This window comes from Salvelinus alpinus, chromosome 8 (assembly GCF_045679555.1).
Source record: "Salvelinus alpinus chromosome 8, SLU_Salpinus.1, whole genome shotgun sequence".
Lineage (NCBI taxonomy): Eukaryota > Metazoa > Chordata > Actinopteri > Salmoniformes > Salmonidae > Salvelinus > Salvelinus alpinus.
The window spans coordinates 67,640,574-67,659,845 of record NC_092093.1 but is presented as its reverse complement, the minus strand read 5'-3'; the positions used below and the strand labels follow the sequence as shown (position 1 = coordinate 67,659,845).

At 43.9% G+C, this 19,272-nt stretch overlaps 1 protein-coding gene across 5 annotated transcripts in view; it reads right to left on the bottom strand.

The window, feature by feature from the left end:
- LOC139583570 (receptor-type tyrosine-protein phosphatase N2-like) overlaps positions 1-19,272 on the bottom strand; it is a 278,697-nt gene that overhangs the window by 140,251 nt on the left and 119,174 nt on the right. The window lies entirely within an intron of this gene.

The window sequence follows — 19,272 nt, the reverse complement described above, 5'->3', positions numbered from 1 at the left end:
GAGGCTCTCTCACACACTGCACACGCGCACACAGGCACGTATGCAAACGGTCACAAATGCAGGCAGACACACACACGTCAGAGCTCCCTGTCGAGCTGCTCACTGGGGTGTCTATTAGGATATAAGCTTCGCTTCAAAGGATGCCATTGGATAATGACAACAGTTTAAATGAAGTTGACGTGAGTAGGATGAAATTCATGACAGGTAGGTCTACACCGTAGTCCCTGCAGTTAAATGACCAAATCGCCCTCTACTAGCCTCTTGGGTGGAATGACATTAATAATTTTCATAATTTCATCATTAATAAACTTTATTTTTTAATGCACAAAATCTTCTGGTTTGTTATATTTCAGTCTTCTGTGATGCATAATATTGGGCTATAAACTCAAAATTGAATACGTTTCAACTCTATATCAGACATGGTACAGGTTAATAAGCCCATAACCATATGAGTGAGGTGTATACTTTTGTTTCAAAGTAGATTTGTTTAATACTACCAAGAAACACTCTGTGTGACCCTGATTTAGCCCACTGCAGTAAAAGGTTAGAACACAAAGCCAGTGTGGTGAAAACACATGTTATAATAGATTTAAACTTTGCTGTATGTAGTGTACCTCCTAATGAGTTATCCTACACTAATAGAAATTACCTTGCCTAAATGTTTTTTGTTTTTTGCCAGAACACAAAAAAAACATTTAAAAGTTAATACTTTAATATTTGAATACCTTGACAAACTAAAGCTGAAAATATCATGCGTTTGAATTCTCAGAAATAACAACCACACAGACTATACATGGCATATTTATTTTACTAAACATGTTGTGAAATTACTACCAATGTCTGAAGCTGTGATTTCAGCCAGCTCTGATCCTTTCGAAAGAAGTGGAACTACAAAAGCAAATAGGTCTTTGGAGATAGAAAGCCCTAAATGTCATCCAGCTGCTTTGAAGGTGACTGGCTGTCTTTGTTTTTCTCCACTTGTAGCTCACAAAAAAAACACTGCCAAAGCAGAATGACTGACTGCCTGCCTGCCACCGCTTTCAGGGGACACTTTACACTGGCTGGCGCCTTCATTAATAAGGCAAAAACCCACACAACTGTCAAGGCTGAACCCATATTGACATCTCCCTTTGTTCTGTATAGACAAACTCTGTGGCTGATAACACACTATTGATAGTTGAGAACACAATTTGGTTGTTTGCGCTCGTGTGCATTACCAGATTCCCAGGCTTCGGAACCATGATGGTCTTTAACAATAATTGAAATGAACACATGCAGCCTATACAGGGAAACACATGCACAAATGTTTATGACACAAGCAAGGGCAAAACACGTTGCAATATGGGGATTGGAGTCTTCTCATGCAAACATGTTGAAAATCTTGCACAAAGCTGATTGGTTAAAGTTCTGTCTTGTTTCTATCATCATCATGGACTTGGTCATTTCAGACCTCATCTTGTGGTGGGGGGAAAAGCAGAAGGTAGATATATAGCAGGGGAGGAAGTAGAAGAGTGTCACGCCCTGGCCTTAGTATTCTTTGTTTTCTTTATTATTTTAGTTAGGTCAGGGTGTGACATGGGGAATGTTTGTGTTTTGTCTCGTCTTGGGTGGTTATATGGTAAAGGGGGTGTTGGGTTTAGTGTATGGGGTTGTGTTTAGTGAATGTGTCTAGGTATGTCTATGGTTGCCTGAGTGGTTCTCAATCAGAGACAGCTGTCTTTCATTTGTCTCTGATTGGGAGCCATATTTAAGGCAGCCATAGGTATTATGCGTTTGTGGGTAATTGTCTATGTCATTGTGTAGTGGTCAGTGTCAGCACCATTTGTTTATATAGCTTCAGGGTCGTCTGTTTGTTGTTTTGTTTTCGTTCGTTTTTGTCTTCCAAATAAAAGAAGATGTATTTTTCACACGCTGCGCCTTGGTCCACTCATTATCCTCAAGACGATCGTGACAGAATTACCCACCGTAACGGGACCAAGCAGCGTGTTAAGCAGCAGCAGGAGCAGCGCATAAAGGATTCTTGGACTTGGGAGGAGATACTGGAAGGTAAGGGACCTTGGGCTCAACCGGGAGAATATCGCCTCCCTCGTGAAGAGATGGAGGCAGCTAAAGCCGAGAGGAGGCGATATGAGGAGGCAGCACGGAAGCAAGGCTGGAAGCCCGAGAGTCAAACCCAAAAATTTCTTGGGGGGAGGCTACAAGGGAGTGTGGCGAAGTCAGGTAGGAGACCTGCGCCAACTCCCCGAGCTTACCGTGGAGCGCGAAAGTACGGGCAGACACCGTGTTATGCGGTAGAGCGCACGGTGTCTCCTGTACGTGTGCATAGCCCGGTGCGGGTTATTCCACCTCCCCGCACTGGCAGGGCTAGATTGAGTATTGAGCCGGATGTCATGAAGCCGGCCCAACGCATCTGGCCTCCAGTGCGTCTCCTCGGGCCGGCATATATGGCACCAGCCTTACGCATGGTGTCCCCGGTTCGCTTACACAGCCCAGTGCGGGTTAATCCACCTCCCCGCACTGGTCGGGCTACGGGGAGCATACAACCAGGTAAGGTTGGGCAGGCTCAGTACTCAAGGGAGCCAGTACGCCTGCACGGTCCGGTATTTCCGGCGCCACCTCCCCGCCCCAGCCCAGTACCACCAGTGCCTGCACCAGGCTTCCAGTGTGTCTCCAGAGCCCTGTTCCTCCTCCACGCACTCGCCCTATGGTGCATGTCTCCAGCCCGGTACCACCAGTTCCGGCACCACGCACCAAGCCTCCTGTGCGTCTCCAGAGTCCTGTGCGTCCTGTTGCTGCTCCCCGCACTAGCCCTGAGATACGTGTCCCCAGCCCGGTATCACCAGTGCCGGCACCACGCACTAGGCCTAATGTGCGTCTCCAGGGTCCAGTATGCCCTGTTCCTTCTCCCCGCACTAGCCTTCAGGTGCGTGTCCCCAGCCCGGTACCACCAGTTCCGGCACCACGCACTAGGCCTAATGTGCGTCTCCAGGGTCCAGTATGCCCTGTTCCTTCTCCCCGCACTAGCCTTCAGGTGCGTGTCCCCAGCCCGGTACCACCAGTTCCGGCACCACGCACCAGGCCTACAGTGCGCCTCAGCCTGCCAGAGTCTGCCGTCTGCCCAGCGGCGCCTGAACTGCCCGTCTGCCCAACGCCGTCTGAGCTGTCTGTCTGCCAAGCGCCGCCTGAACTGCCCGTCTGTCCTGAGCCTTCAAAGCCGCCCGTCTGTCCTGAGCCTTCAAAGCCGCCCGTCTGTCCTGAGCCTTCAAAGCCGCCCGTCTGTACTGAGCCTTCAAAGCCGCCCGTCTGTCCTGAGCCTTCAAAGCCGCCCGTCTGTCCTGAGCCTTCAGAGCCGTCCGCCAGACAGGAGCCGCTAGAGCCGTCCGCCAGACAGGAGCCGCCAGAGCCTTCCGCCAGACAGGAGCAGCCAGAGCCTTCCGCCAGACAGGAGCAGCCAGAGCCTTCCGCCAGACAGGAGCAGCCAGAGCCTTCCGCCAGACAGGAGCAGCCAGAGCCTTCCGCCAGACAGGAGCAGCCAGAGCCTTCCGTCAGACAGGAGCAGCCAGAGCCTTCCGTCAGACAGGAGCAGCCAGAGCCGCCAGCCAGCCATGAGCAGCCAGAGCCGCCAGCCAGCCATGAGCAGCCAGAGCCGCCAGCCAGCCATGAGCAGCCAGAGTCGCCAGCCAGCCATGAGCAGCCAGAGTCGCCAGCCAGCCATGAGCAGCCAGAGTCGCCAGCCAGCCATGAGCAGCCAGAGTCGCCAGCCAGCCATGAGCAGCCAGAGTCGCCAGCCAGCCATGAGCAGCCAGAGTCGCCAGCCAGCCATGAGCAGCCAGAGTCGCCAGCCAGCCATGAGCAGCCAGAGTCGCCAGCCAGCCATGAGCAGCCAGAGTCGCCAGCCAGCCATGAGCAGCCAGAGTCGCCAGCCAGCCATGAGCAGCCAGAGTCGCCAGCCAGCCAGGATCTTCCAGAGCCGCCAGTCAGCCAGGATCTACAAGAGACACCAAAGCTGGTATTGACAATGGTGGAGTGCGGGTCACGTCCCGCACCCGAGCCACCGCCATAGGAAGGCCCACCCCGGACCCTCCCCTTCTGTGTTAGGTTTTGCGGCCGGAGTCCGCACCTTTGGGGGGGGGGGGTACTGTCACGCCCTGGCCTTAGTATTCTTTGTTTTCTTTATTATTTTAGTTAGGTCAGGGTGTGACATGGGGAATGTTTGTGTTTTGTCTCGTCTTGGGTGGTTATATGGTAAAGGGGGTGTTGGGTTTAGTGTATGGGGTTGTGTTTAGTGAATGTGTCTAGGTATGTCTATGGTTGCCTGAGTGGTTCTCAATCAGAGACAGCTGTCTTTCATTTGTCTCTGATTGGGAGCCATATTTAAGGCAGCCATAGGCATTATGCGTTTGTGGGTAATTGTCTATGTCATTGTGTAGTGGTCAGTGTCAGCACCATTTGTTTATATAGCTTCAGGGTCGTCTGTTTGTTGTTTTGTTTTCGTTCGTTTTTGTCTTCCAAATAAAAGAAGATGTATTTTTCACACGCTGCGCCTTGGTCCACTCATTATCCTCAAGACGATCGTGACAAAGAGGGTAAGATGGAGGACAAAGGGAGGAGAAGACATGGGGGGAAAGAGGGCAGGACAGAGAAAGGTTCTGCCTGTCTAAACTGTGAAATTTCTAGCAGCAGAACAAGATGGGCTGCGGCTCTACTGGCGTTCACAGTGTGGCTGAACGGGATCGATGCTGTTCCTTGTAAACTGATCCCCTACGAGCACTGTCTGAGATGACCTGGGGCAAACACACACTGAGAAAGGTATTGTTACGAATCCCGCCGAGGATGGTGCCTCTTCCCGTTCGGGCGGCGCTCGGCGGTCGTCGTCTCCGGTCTACTAGCTGCCACGATCCCCTTTTCTGTTTTCTTTTGAGTTTGTCTAATTTGTATCACCTGTTTTGTGTTTAGGGTAGGGGGTTATTTAAACCCAGTTGGCCCGCCGACTTTTGTGCGGGCTTGTTTTTCTGTTTGTGTTGGTGGTGTTGTTATAGTGGATTTCAGTCCTACTTTTATTGGACCATATTTTGACGCGCCCGTTGTTTATGTGGCGTCGCCGTTTATGTGATTATTTCTGGGTGAAATAAATATCCACTCGATTGAGATTACCCTGCTCTCTGCACCTGACTCTTTCATGTCCACCATTGGAACCGTTACAGGTATCTCCTCATTCTCAAATTGGCACACTATTCCCTATTTAGTGCACTACACAGGACAACTTTTCCCTGTAAATGTACAGCACCATAATGGCAGAAGAATTGCCAGCCCATGGAAATACAATAGCAACAGCTGAATCTTTCAGTATCCTATGGTTTCCTGTCCCCATCATTTCAGATTGCATATCTCGTTCATATGCATCGTTGCTGAATTGCTTGCTACACACAAGGTTGGCTGCAGGAGTTTTTACATTGTATTTACTATTTCTAATTGCTACTAACCATCTTCTGCATCTATATGTATCTTATACCAGAAAACGGTAGAATTTGGTGCCTTCTTCCATTGATGTCCTGTATAAAGCGCAGCCAGGAACCAAACACGAGCCTGCTCTTGTTACTATCTCTTTTTCCACTGTGCGTAATTATTAACTTTACCTCCGATAGACCTAACTCTATCAAAAGCTCTTTCTCCCACCAAATACAACTGTGACAACAAGCTCCATGTAAGGACATATCGTGTGCAGGGTTTCCCCCACGAGGTTACACATGCACAGTTGTTACCCATCTCTGCTGCTGTGAAGGTCGGCTATATAAAATAATGATATAAAATAATTGCAAATGTTTTAGGTGGAAAAGTACACATTTCCTGACTCAAAAAAACTATTGTTCTTTTGACAAAAATAGCTAAATCGGCCGTATACATTCAATAAAACAATGAATTTGTCCACAGTTCGCGGATTTGTGAATCCGTAATTCACTGACAACGGAGCAGAGCGAGGCCTGTCTCCAGCAAGTCACGAGTCACAGCTGTCTCAGTTCTGCAATCCATGGAAGAAAAAGGGGGAGAGCACACACACCACTGAACTAGTTTAAATGTATGGAATCCCTTAAACTTCTCCTTTAATGTACACAGTGTACAAAACATTAGGAACACCTTCCTAACATAGAGTTGCACTGCCTTTTGCCCTCAAAACAGCCAAATTCGTTGGGCATGGACTCTACAAGGTGTCGAAAGTGTTCCACAGAGATGCTGGCCAGTGTTGACTCCAATGCTTCCCACAGTTGTGTCAAGTTGGCTGGATGTCCTTTGGGTGGTGGACCATTCTTTATACACATAGGAAATTGTTGAGCGTGAAAAACTCAGCAGCGTTGCAGTTGTTGACACACTCAAACTGGTGCACCATGGCACCTACAACCCTTTCACAACCCCACACACACCCTTTCAAAAACACTTTAATATTTTGTTTTGCCCATTCACCCATACACATAGACAATCCATGTCTCAAGGCTTAAAAATCCGGTCTTCTGCTCTTCGTCTACACTGATTGAAGTGGATTTAACAAGTGACATCAATAAGGGATCATAGCTTTCACCTGGATTCACCTGGTCAGTCTATGTCATGGAAAGAGCAGGTGTTCCTAATGTTTTGTATACTTAGTGTAGTGGTATAATTCCGAAGGCTCAGTTTCCATTCCAAACCCTTATAGCTAGGTAGATAACTTTGTGGTGTCGTCATGTTTACATGTATTTGAATTAGGACATTTCATCAATAACTCATGTTAAAACTGTGACCACAAGTCTTTGTTTCCGGCTCCACAAACAAGCACAAAGGGCAAACAGTGGTCCATACACAAACAAAGTGCGAATGACTACTGTTCTTTGTGATGTAAGAGGACCATCCTGTCACATGATTGTGTGCTTGGTCTGGAAAGCTGTGCGAGTCCAAGCACACACACACTCCTCTCCTGTCTCCAGGATAACGCTCACGGGGCCCAGAGCTCTGGAGGATCTAAAAGCATGGATAAATATGTTGAGTGCATATGTTACACTGGTATCAATATGAGTCTGAACATAAACAAGATACAGTCTGACACTCACTTGGCATTGCAAATGTATTCACGACCTTATGGCTGTTTGGCGAGATGTTTGGTGTTTAAAACGTCACCTATTTATCAAAACCAAACAATACATTCATTCAATTGGGATATGCAGCGCAGCGGTGGTTTGTGCGGATACCGTTATCTTAATTCCAAAACAACATGCTTTGACCCGCATACCACTTTCAATTCATTTCTCCTTGTTTAGATGCTTTCAATTCATAATACGTCTTCAATTTCCGTTTACCAATGGTTCTCCCTTGGTGTTGGAAAAGTTTGAGCTTTTTACAATTGGCTTTTCATTTTTCACTTTCATTAATCTCCCATGCTCCCTGATTGTTTCCTTTCGTCCACTTCGAAACCACGTTAAATTATTCATGCCTGTTTTCCACAAATACCTTGGAGATGGAATTAGCAAACAAACAATGCCAGAGACACTAATCCCTGTCTACAGCGAGATCTTCTAATACACTAGAGCTCAGGCCGGCTGTTGACAGGCGTCTGTTACTGTCTTCAACTTCGCCGATCACAGAGCTGTTGACACAATAAACATGTTTACCGAACGACACACACACCGCTGTAGTACTAGTAGGATAATACTGGGGAACAATCACGAGGTTGTGTAGGGCAGCCCACGAAATGACTCTTCTTGTCAACTGTATGCAAGATTGTCCTCTGTATTGTCTTAGGAATTCAGCATTCTCTGTATTATCTCTCCAACCCCCATTGTCACACCTCTGAGAAGCAGTAACAGTGCATTCGGAAAGTATTCAGACACCTTGACTTTTTCCACATTTTGTTACGTTACAGCCTTATTCTAAAAATGATTAAATTGTTTGTTTTTTACCCTCATCAATCTACACACAATACCCCATAACGACAAAGCACTTTTTCTTTTGCAAATGTATAAAAAAATAATAATGAAATATAACATTTACATAAGTATTCAGACTCTTAACTCAGTACTTGGTTGAAGCACCTTGGGCAGCGATTACAGCCTTGAGTCTTCTTGGGTATGACGCTACAAGCTTGGCATACCTGTATTTGGGGAGTTTCTCCCATTCCAGATCCTCTCAAACTCTGTCAGCTACTTTCAGGTCTCTCCAGAGAAGTTAGATCGGGTTCAAGTCTGGGAAGCTACTCTTGTCCCAAAGCCACTCTTACATCGTCTTGGCTGTGTGCTTAGGGTCGTTGTCCTATTGGAAGGTGAACCTTCACCCCAGTCTGAGTTCCTGAGCGCTTTGGAGCAGGTTTTCGTCAAGGACCTCTCTGTACTTTGCTCCATTCATCGTTCCCTCGATCCTGACTAGTCTCCCAGTCGCTGAAAAATGTCCCCACAGCATGATGCTGCCACCACCATGCTTCACAGTAGGGATGGTGCCAGGTTTCTTCCAGACGTAAAGGTTTGGCATTGAGGCCAAATAGTTACATTTTGGTTTCATCAGACCAAAAAATCTTGTTTTTCATGGTCTGAGAGTCCTTTGGTGCCTTTTGGCAAACTCCAAGTGGGCTGCCATGTGCCTTTTACTGAGGAGTGGCTTCTGTTGGGCCACCATACCATAAAGGCCTGATTGGTGGAGTGCTGCAGAGATGGTTGTCCTTCTGGAAGGTTCTCCCATCTCCACAGAGGAACTCTGGAGATCTGTCAGAGTGACCAATGGGTTCTTGCTCACCTCCCTGATCGAGGCCCTTCTCCCTCAATTGCTCAGTTTGGCCAGGCGGCCAGCTCTAGGAAGAGTCTTGGTGGTTCCAAACATCTTCCATTTAATGATGGAGGCCACTGTGTTCTTGAGGCCCTTCAATGCTGCAGAAATGTTTTGGTACCCTTTGCCAGATCTGTGTCTTGACACAATCCTGTTTCGGAGCTATATGGACAATTCCTTCAACCTCATGGCTTGGTTTTTGTTCTGACATGCACTGTCAACTGTGGGACCTTACATAGACAGGTGCCTTTCCAAATCATGTCCAATCAATTTAATTTACCACAGGTGGACTCCAATTTATCACAGGTGGACTCCAAAGTTGTAGAAACATCTCAAGGGTGATCAATGGAAACAAGATACAAAGGGTCTGAATAATTATGTAAATAATGTATCCGTTTTTTTATTTTTAATAGAAATTTGTAAAAATGTCACTTTATTATGGGGTATTGTGTGTAGATTGAGGGGGGGAAAAAACTATTTAACACACATTACACATACAACTTATTTTCATCTTGCCTTCTCTCCTCTCCTTCTCTTCTCAGGATCAAATTCATGATGTTCTAACACTGGACTAATGAAAGTCATAGTTTGCATGCCAAATGGCATCCCATTCCCTAAAAAGTGCACTACTTTCGATCAGAGACCTATGGGCCCTGGTCAAAAGAAGTAAACTGTAAAAAGAATAGGGTGCAGTTTGGGACATAATCACACTTTAAAACCATCATGTTTTTTTTCATATTCATATTTGATGTATTTTGGACGTTACCATAATGATTGATGTATTTTGGACATTACCATAAAATATTGTATATAAAATACAGCAGCAGTTCACTTACTGTATTTTGGAATGCTCAAAATAAAATGCCACACAAGGTCAACAAAATCAAAGCACATCCACTAAAGCAGGGATAGCCAACTAGATTCAGCCATGGGACGTTTTTTTGTCAAAGCGTATGGTCGGAGTTCCAGAACACAATTACAATAATTTGTACACTGAACATTTACCACACTAAGCTCAGAAAGAGATGTATTTGAAAATAACAATAATTTCATAACTTGATTACATTGAGACGCGATCACGTCTCTTTTTTAACTTATAGCAATACTTGGTAAACAGATTTCCTGAATGAAACTCCCACATAATTAGCCACCCGTTAGTAAGAGTGCTGTACCAATTTGACTGATATGTGGTATCGCTGCACTGTCAAATAAATGTGTATAGGGGACAGATTGGAGTGCAGCAAGGCTTAAAGTAACTCTCCATTGAAAATCTTGCTTTAAAAAGTAGTGATGTTCAAACAAAGCTTCCTGAAGCATTGAGGTTTTCTAGCTGATTGTGTTGAAAATATTGTAGATTCATTACTCGAGGCTTTGATCAACACAGTGTACACTAGTGGCACCTGCTGCTCAAAATAATTCAGAGCAGCCAAATTACTATAGATGACGTCCCACACCCCATACTGCATGCGCATTGTAGCCTTTTTGTCTTCTACCAATACCAAACCAATGAGGTGGTAACGAAGCTTCTGATGTCATTGATCTCGTGCTTCTGATAAAGTGATACAGGCATCAGAACACTGCTTCGAAGTATACTGCTTAGCGATTTCGACTCATGCCTCGGAGCTCCGGGCAACGTTACATCACTATTTAAAAGGTCCAGTTGCTCTTAATTCATATCCAAATAATATTGTTGACTCATCCTATATTCATATTTGTGGCCAAAGCATAAATTGGGGAAAAACACTAACACACCCTTCCTCAAACTCAAACTGCCCACACTAATTTGTTGTTGGTGAACGCCCATCCAACACAGAAAAGCTGCTTTTTAACATAATTCTTTGGGTGGAAGGAAAACTATTTCACTCCTATTGTAAATCATTTTCGGTCATATTTCATAGAAATCTGGAAACACTGGACATTTACTTTAAACGTTTAATGGTTGAGTAGGATTTACCATGTCCTTTGGTCAGTTTTTTTGCTGTAGTAACTGTTAGGAAGCCTTTGTTATGGCATCTAGAAGTGCAAGTGATATATAATACCAAAATGTGGTCATTTATATCATATGCACTTCTGGAGTGTCACGTTCCTGACCTGTTTTCTCTTGTTTTGTATGTGTTTATTGGTCAGGGCGTGAGCGGGGTGGGCATTTCTATGTGTTGTGTTTCTATGTTGGGTTAAAGGCTTGCCTGGTATGGCTCTCAATTAGAGGCAGGTGTTTGGCATTTCCTCTGATTGAGAGTCATATTAAGGTAGGTTGTTCTCACTGTTTGTTTGTGGGTGAATGTCTCCTGTGTCTTTCGTGTCTGTGTATGTGCACCACACGGGACTGTCTTGGCTGTTCGTTCGTTTGATGTAGTCTGTTCCTGTTCGTGAGTTCTGCGTGTAGTTATGTAAGTTCCATGTTCAGGTCTGTCTACGTCGTGTTTGTTATTTTGTAATTTCCAAGTGTTTTCGTATTTCGTCTTTGTGTTTCAATAAATATCATTTATGTCTAATTACCTCGCTGCGTATTGGTCCACCGATCCTTCTCTCCTCTCCTCGTCCGAGGAAGAGGAGGAAGACGACAGCCGTAACATGGAGGACTTAACAAAGGCTTCCAAACTGGCATTCTGGCATATGCCGTAATATGGAAATACATTACCTAGCTGCCAAGCTGTTTGCACCAATCCCATCTAAATACTGTCAAATACTGTCAAATAAACCCCTATCTCCCCCAAAGAATTTAATTAATTAATTCATTACAGTTACCCTAATAGCATTACAGTAATGCACTGTACTGTTGTTTTACAGTAATTACAGTAATCATAAAAACTATGGAAAAAAATATCACAGTAACAGTATTGGATACTGCAAAATATGGTACGGTAACACACTGTACCTTTTTTATGGTAACTTACAGGCAACTGGCTTCCTGTAAATTACCGTAAAAACAACAGGAAAGGGTTTACAGGGCATACTCTGCAGTCTCTAGGCAAAGGGATAGATCCTCAGTTCAGTCTGGATACCAGGGAGAGTGAACTGACCACTCACAAAAATTAGACAGCTTATAAACTGACAGCCTTTACAGTTGGTGCTTTAATAGAGTATGTGAGTATATTATATTCTGACAGTGATCCCTGCGAGACTACAGGATGTAGTCATGTTAGTGTGCTGGAGTGAGGGTTAGCATGGTGAACTTACAAGCGAGAGTAGACCTAATCCCCTGATATGGGAGATCAATGCTCGTAGCTGAAGTTTCTCTTAGCCTGCAGCTATTGGGACGTGCGCATGCGCCCCATACACAAATTATTGTCACTCATTCCCATGACCGTAAACATAGATGAGATGGATATTGCAACGATCACAATGTATAAATGGGAAATGGAGAGGTGATATGTGTCATATCGAGTAACCGTCAACAGTGTGTTGCATTGTGTGCGTGTGTGAGTGTGTGTGTGTCTCCCGGAAGAGGTGATGCGAGAAGGCCTTTGAGTGCTGCCTGGACTGACAGGTGACGGTACCACGGTAGAGAGAACAGACACACAAACACACACACGCTGCCAGGGGTACTGACGGAGATGAGAGCGAGGAAGATTTTGATCACCACACTGAAGCCACTCAACCAGAGAGAGCAGACAAAGATCACATGCGCACACACACACGCACACGCACACGCACACACACACACAGAGCGAGACAGAGAGAGAGATAAAAGTGATCTCTAACCTCTGTGCTCATTGATACAGATGTTAGAACATGAACACATAGACACAAAGACACACACACACATCCATTTCTCCAGCCGTTACTGTTAGTGTCTGGGTGAGCGGGAGATAAATCCCATTACTTTGTGTGAAGAGCCTAGGCAATTATGTTTGGCATTTTGACAAGTGTTTGTTGGACTGAAGGTCAGCTCTGCGTGGAGAGAAGAGGGAAATCAGCGTTCTATGAAACCCATAGATATAAAACACTGATATTCTCCGTTGGTGATCTATGCTAATCTGCTCGGCTGGAGGGAAGACAGAGACCAGCATTCTATAGCGTGGCTGTTATAAATATATGTGTGTGTGGATATCTTTCCCTGACTGAGGGGAACGCAGTGTCTCAGTCTCTCTACATTCAAATTGTATCTAAATTATTTATATATGAATTAGATCTCTGCCTATTGTCTCTCTCCCCCTGACTGCATCTCTCTCCCTCTCTCCCTCCCCCTCTCCAGATCTGCTCCAGATGGCCCCGGCTGCTGGCCCCTGTCAGTCCAGAGGATCACAGCTCATTGACCAGGGCTGTGGTTCTCACGGCCTGGAGCCCGGGGCACCCTGCTGGGCCCCTGGGGTCGACCAGCCATGACAGTCCAAACAAAGGTGTGCCTCACCCCCAGCCCACCAGCCTACACATCCTCCACACAGCCACCCATCCTTGACCACAGAGTGTGGACAGTGCGTCCCGATCACTGTCTGAGCTTCATAGGGGGGCGAATGCAATTAGTGTGATATGTTAGTGGTTGGAAGAGAAACACATACTTGGTAGACGTAATAGAATAGAATAGTGTGCCATACTTATACATGATGTCATTGACAAGATTTGCCAATAGAATGCGGTGTAAGCAACAACAACAAAAATTAAGCATCATCAATTGCATATCCAATGACATGCTGAAATTAATGGAAGATAATGCAAATTGCTTAAAAAACAGACAACATTTTATTTTTCAGACGTTTCACAAATGCATGTAAATGTGTTTAACACTGTATGCATGATCTTGGTTCACATACAGTAATTGCTCTAAGGAAACAAAAACAAACCATGCATGTTTCCACCTATCCAGTTACTGTACACAGAAGAAACAAAAAAGGAGGGGAAAATGAGAGGGGTATTACATTTCCCGTGGCTAAAGAAACGTTGGTTAGCAGTGAGCGTAACCAATTTTGACAGAACCAATTTCCCAAGTGAACGTGATTTACATGTTTGCAGAGCAGTCTGAAGTATACGGCTTTTCACCACATTCAGAACCTCATTCGATCAGAGAGAGAGAATAAGGAGAGAGAGAGAGAGCGAGCATGAGCGAATAAAGGAGCAAAAAGAAAGTGTCTTTAATGACACATTGCAACATTGTTTTTTACAGCTTGGTCGGCACTTCATCAAAACTTGAATAAATCATTTCCCGCACGCACGCACACACACACGCACACACACACAATAGCCTAGTAGTTTTGATAAAGCAGCCGCCTTATCTTTTGTTTTCTAGCCATGCGGGGATTAGTGAGCACGGGTCTTTGTCCACCAGTTTTCCAGTTGAGCAGAACACAAGAGCTCCTAGTAGCTCTTACCTTCACTAATACAGTGAAACCTCCCATCATGCTTTTCACTCCTTATTCTACCAGTAAGAACCCATAGCCAAAAGAAGGCAATACTTTCATTGAGGTAGCAAATCTCCTCCTCTTTATACTGGGCTCTGGTTAAAAGTAGTGCACTATATAGGGAATAGGGTTCCATTTGGGATGCACCATTTGCTTTCAATGGGATCTCTACCCCGATAAGAAGGATTTTCAATGGGACCTTTCTCTCCCTATAAGATGGCTTTTCAATTACATATGTGACCCGTTTCAGGAAACTAGGGTCACTACTTCACATGAGAGCCGTTTGAACGTAAATTTTTTTTAGATCAAAATGCGTTTTTTGGCAGAAATGCCTTCTCAAACATGTGAACTTTCATGTGCCTTAACAGACTTGTATGCCATTTGTAAATACGAATAAACTTAAATTACGAACCTAGTTGGTTAAGCCACAGAAAAAGCCGTCAACCTTCCCGCTAGTCATGATTGGCTGAGATAATGAGTGGGCTGGACATGCCAAGAGATTAGTTTAGATTGGTCTGCCATATAGCATGCTTCTGTCTATTTGAGCTGGTCAGTATGTGTAGTTAATCCTGTCTGACGCTGCTTTTTTTTAATGTATCGCGTAGTAAAAGTGCAGAAGCCTAATGTCAAATTAAAGTGTACTGTTAGCTAGCTAATGTTAGCTGGCTCACTAGCTAACGTTACGTGTATGCTCTCCACTTTCTGGAGAATCGAGTTTTGAAATCAGTAGAATTCGAGTATGATAGCTACGGAGCTGGAGAAAACACCTGTCTCCGTATTACATCTTCAAACTAAGGGCAACCATGGCAGCCAATAGTAGACACAGCCATCCATTATGTATATGGGTAAGATAGTCTAGCTAGCTACATTTTCAGATATTACACATTTCTAATTTCGACAGAAAGTGGTTTCATTTCAAGTTAAAGTGTACTGTTAGCTAGCGAACGTTAACTGGCTGGCTCGCTAGCTAACATTATGTGTATGAAATTGTTATTCGCAACTCAGAGCCATTTGCTTGACTGGTTATAGCCTAATGTTAGCTAGCTAACATTGAACGTGGTTGATTAGCTACCTGCAGATTCATGCAGTGTAGTAACGTCATGTAGCTCGCTATCTAGCGAGCTACATGTCTTAACAAAAGACTCCACTATGCAAGTATCAATTTCATTAGAATGTCACTGCAACAACTGTTGATAGACATACTAGCTGATAAATATATGCTCTGGCTATCTACTCTGATTTTAAACTGATTTAGTAGAAAGATATCAAAACACCTCACTCACATAGATGTATAATGTAATAAATAAACGTTATTCAATGTAAATGTATAATGTAAATGTATGTCATAACATGTAAAGATGAAGAAATGTATTTAAAGTTGCAAGTTTAAGACCTTCACAAAGACATGGGAAAAATGTATGCATTTAAATGGAGCTATCTTTGACACAGGTCTATTCTCCCAATCAATGTGATCTTGCTCTCTTCTGATTCTCTCCACTAAAAAGGGGTTTCTATAGATGGTTGGTTGTTTAGCAACAAAACAGACAGGTACACAACTACTCAGCAAAACAGATAGTGTTGGCTTAGACTGTTGACAAACTATATTTTGTCTCCAAATGTTCATTGAAAACAAACGAATTTGCACAATGAGCACTTGTCTCTCAAATACATCGTTACAGTTGTTGGTTAGCTAGCTAGCGAATTTTGACATCAGTCAAAACACCTCAAAACAAGACATGGTATCAATAACATGATACAACCAGCTGAAACAAACCAGCTACAATTCCCCACATGGCAGCTAGTGCTAGCTATCTGACCGTTCAGAACCATAATGCAAGCCTCCTGGCCAAATTAATAAGCACGCATACTTTTTGTGACGTTGTCAGTTGACAACAGAATGCTTAAGAAATAAAACTCACTGTGTGTGTGTGTATGCATACGTACGTGCTTGCTTGCGTGCGTGCGAGTGACAAGTTCATCATGCGGCCATGTTGTTCATGCAGTCACACAGAAGTCAAAGGTAACCCAGCATTACCCAGGAGGCCGAGGGATTTGGCTGTCAGTTTATGTTTCACATTCAACCCAGAGCATCTTCATTTAACTTCTGAAGTACTACAGTATGAGCATTATAAGTATAAAACATTCTGGAAAATAATTTATAATAATGCAGAATAATATAATTTCAGTGCATTCGGAAAGTATTCAGACCACTTTACTGTTTCCAACAGGACAACGACTCTAAGCACACAGCCAAGACAACGCAAGGAGTGGCTTCGGAACAAGTCTCTGAATGTCCTTGAGTGGCCCAGCCAGAGCCTGGACTTGAACCTGATCGAACATCTCTGGAAAGACCTGAAAATAGCTGTGCAGCAACGCTCCTCACCCAACCTGACAGAGCTTGAGAGGATCTGCAGCGAAGAATGGAAGAAACTCCCCAAATACAGGTGTGCCAAGCTTGTACTGTCATAGCCAAGAAGACTCGAGGCTGTAATCGCTGCCAAAAGTGCTTCAACAAAGTACTGAGTAAAGGGTCTGAATACTTATGTAAATGTGATATTTCCAGTTTGTAACTTGGGGTCTGTGTACCCACATCCATACTCACACATGCAGTCAGAGCCGGCCCTAGCCTTTTGGGAGCCCTAAGATAAAATCTTTTTTAGTTAATTTCCTGCAATTCTTGCCATGGGATTTAGAGAAAATGTTGCAGTTTTAAAGAAAGTTTGCTGCAATTCTACACATTTTGCCATAGGTCGGAGAGAAATGGCGTTTTTTTATATGATATCTGAGTGAGAGTGATTAACAAAATCAATGAGGGCCCCTCAGTCGGTAATTTGACCATGATTACTACAAGTTCATATAGCTGGCTAAACTAATTTACCAACGTACAATTTATTTTGCTGAAATGGGCTAAGTGAGTGACTTTCTGTGACTGACATAAGAGAAAAACTGCTGATGCACAACCATATTTCAAAATTGCACCTTGTGTATTCTACTATTTTAACGCGCAACAATAAGTTTAGACCCTGACTGAGTTCCCAATTATTGCAAGATTTTGTCGTTTTTGGAAAGGGATCCACGGGCCTACAAAAAGGGGGTAGGGGGCAGTTGCCCATCCCTGTACTATGCATTGCCCAACTGAAACAGTGTGACTGTCTAAGGGGATATATAAGTATTCTTCCTGCCAGTGTAAAAGACACGCTGCTCGCTTAGTGAGTACCACTTCCTCCTGATTCGGCCCATACGTGGCCGCCCTCCCTCAAGCATCTTAGCTGATCGCACCACCTCAAAAGCTAGCTAAGGAGGCAACGCAAGCGGGACACCTAAGGCCGAGGAGTAAGTTTCACACATCCCCCATGTGTTACACCATGCACCTCTCAGTCAGTCATTGGTATTCTGGTCGGCTGGATTCATAATTCATCAATAGTGGTCAGGATGTTGATCATGTCGACTTAACATTTGGTCTGACATTTCAGCCCAACTCGCTGCTGTCATTAGCTCTCCCTCCACGATGCCTAATCAACAGTCGAATCACTCCACATAGACACGGACAGACACGCACCAGCGTGGAAGCATGCAAGCATACGCACACACACACGGAAACATCTCAACCGATTACTGATAGACGTACCCATAGGGGTCTACAGCACTAGAATTGGGGAGTAACTGTTAAGTCTGGTGCTTGCACAATCACAGCTTCGATACACATGTAACACCAACCAATCCAGACACCTTTTCATCATCTTTCAGACATCTTTACGTTTCAAGTCACACACAACCCAAGCCCCGAACCCACCCCCCTTACAGAAAAACACGTGATCTTATGTGAAGTTAATTTGATACCATGTGACAACATGTATAAGCAACATGTGATAACATGAAACTACACGTGAAAACATGATCTCATGTGAAATAAATGTGACAACATGGGGATGCAACATTTCAAGTGTTTCACAATTGCAATTCAACATGTGAGAGTTAGATGTTCACATGTGAGAGTTAGAAAGTGCAAATGTCAAATGTTATTCTCCCCACATGTGAAAAGGTGGTACTAACATGCCAACTCTAAATTTAATACAACATATGGTTTCACAGGTGAACAACTGACCTCACGTGAAAAAAAACAATTCTGCAAATTTCACTTTTTTGTTGTTGTAAGGGAATGAAAATTACATGGGGGTTTTCAAGTAAGTGGTACGATGTTCAGCTAAAATAGTGTAACAAATCTTTAATCAATGAGAATATGATTGTATTTAACATGATCACTTAGTACTGACTTTTCAATATGACCCCACCTGGGATTTCAACTCACAACCTCTGGGAGCGCTGCAAAGTCTATAGCGTTTCTCTACACATTTATCACCCATAATAAATCTCTGCACTTCTATTTTAGTTGTCCATTAATCTGACTATTCTCTCAACATTGATTTAATTGACTTATTTCAGCAATTTGAGGGTTTTCTGTATAGTTGTCTAATGTTGGTGAGACATATTATTATGTTTTAATGTTACTCCTGAATCACCATGATAAATATAATAGTTTTCTTGAGAGTTTTTTTTAACAAAGCTGAGATGTACTTTAAAGTCCAAAGTGTAGGGATACAGGTGAAATCAGTTATTCACACAGACATGGTGGTGTAGTAGGAAGATCAGAATGCCGTGAACCAAAAGGTTGTGAGTTCAAATCCCTGCTGAGGAACACATTGAACAATAATTAGCGTACACACACACTACGTAATCACGTGTGTCAATTGAAAAACACTGTGACCGTGTGACATTCTGGAGAGATCCTAACTGCTGTTATTTTTTTATTTTTTTGCAGGACAGTACCTGTGAAATCTCATATGAAAAATACGGTGAAATGGGTGAAGATTTGAATCCACATGTGAAAGGTTATGTGATCACATTTGAAAGTCCACATGTGGAACTTCATGTAATAAAATCATTGCATGTGAAGTGTTCCAAAAACACATGGTTTCACATGGTTTTTCCGTAAGGGTCTTCTTCCTATTTCCTAGTGTTGTTGTTGCATCTCCGTAAATGGATAGGACAGAAACCAACCACTATATACCACCCAATAATACAACAGGAGGAGAGTGGTGCCAAATTCCACTGAATGAAACAACAGCACATTTTAGCCAATTTAAAAAGGCTC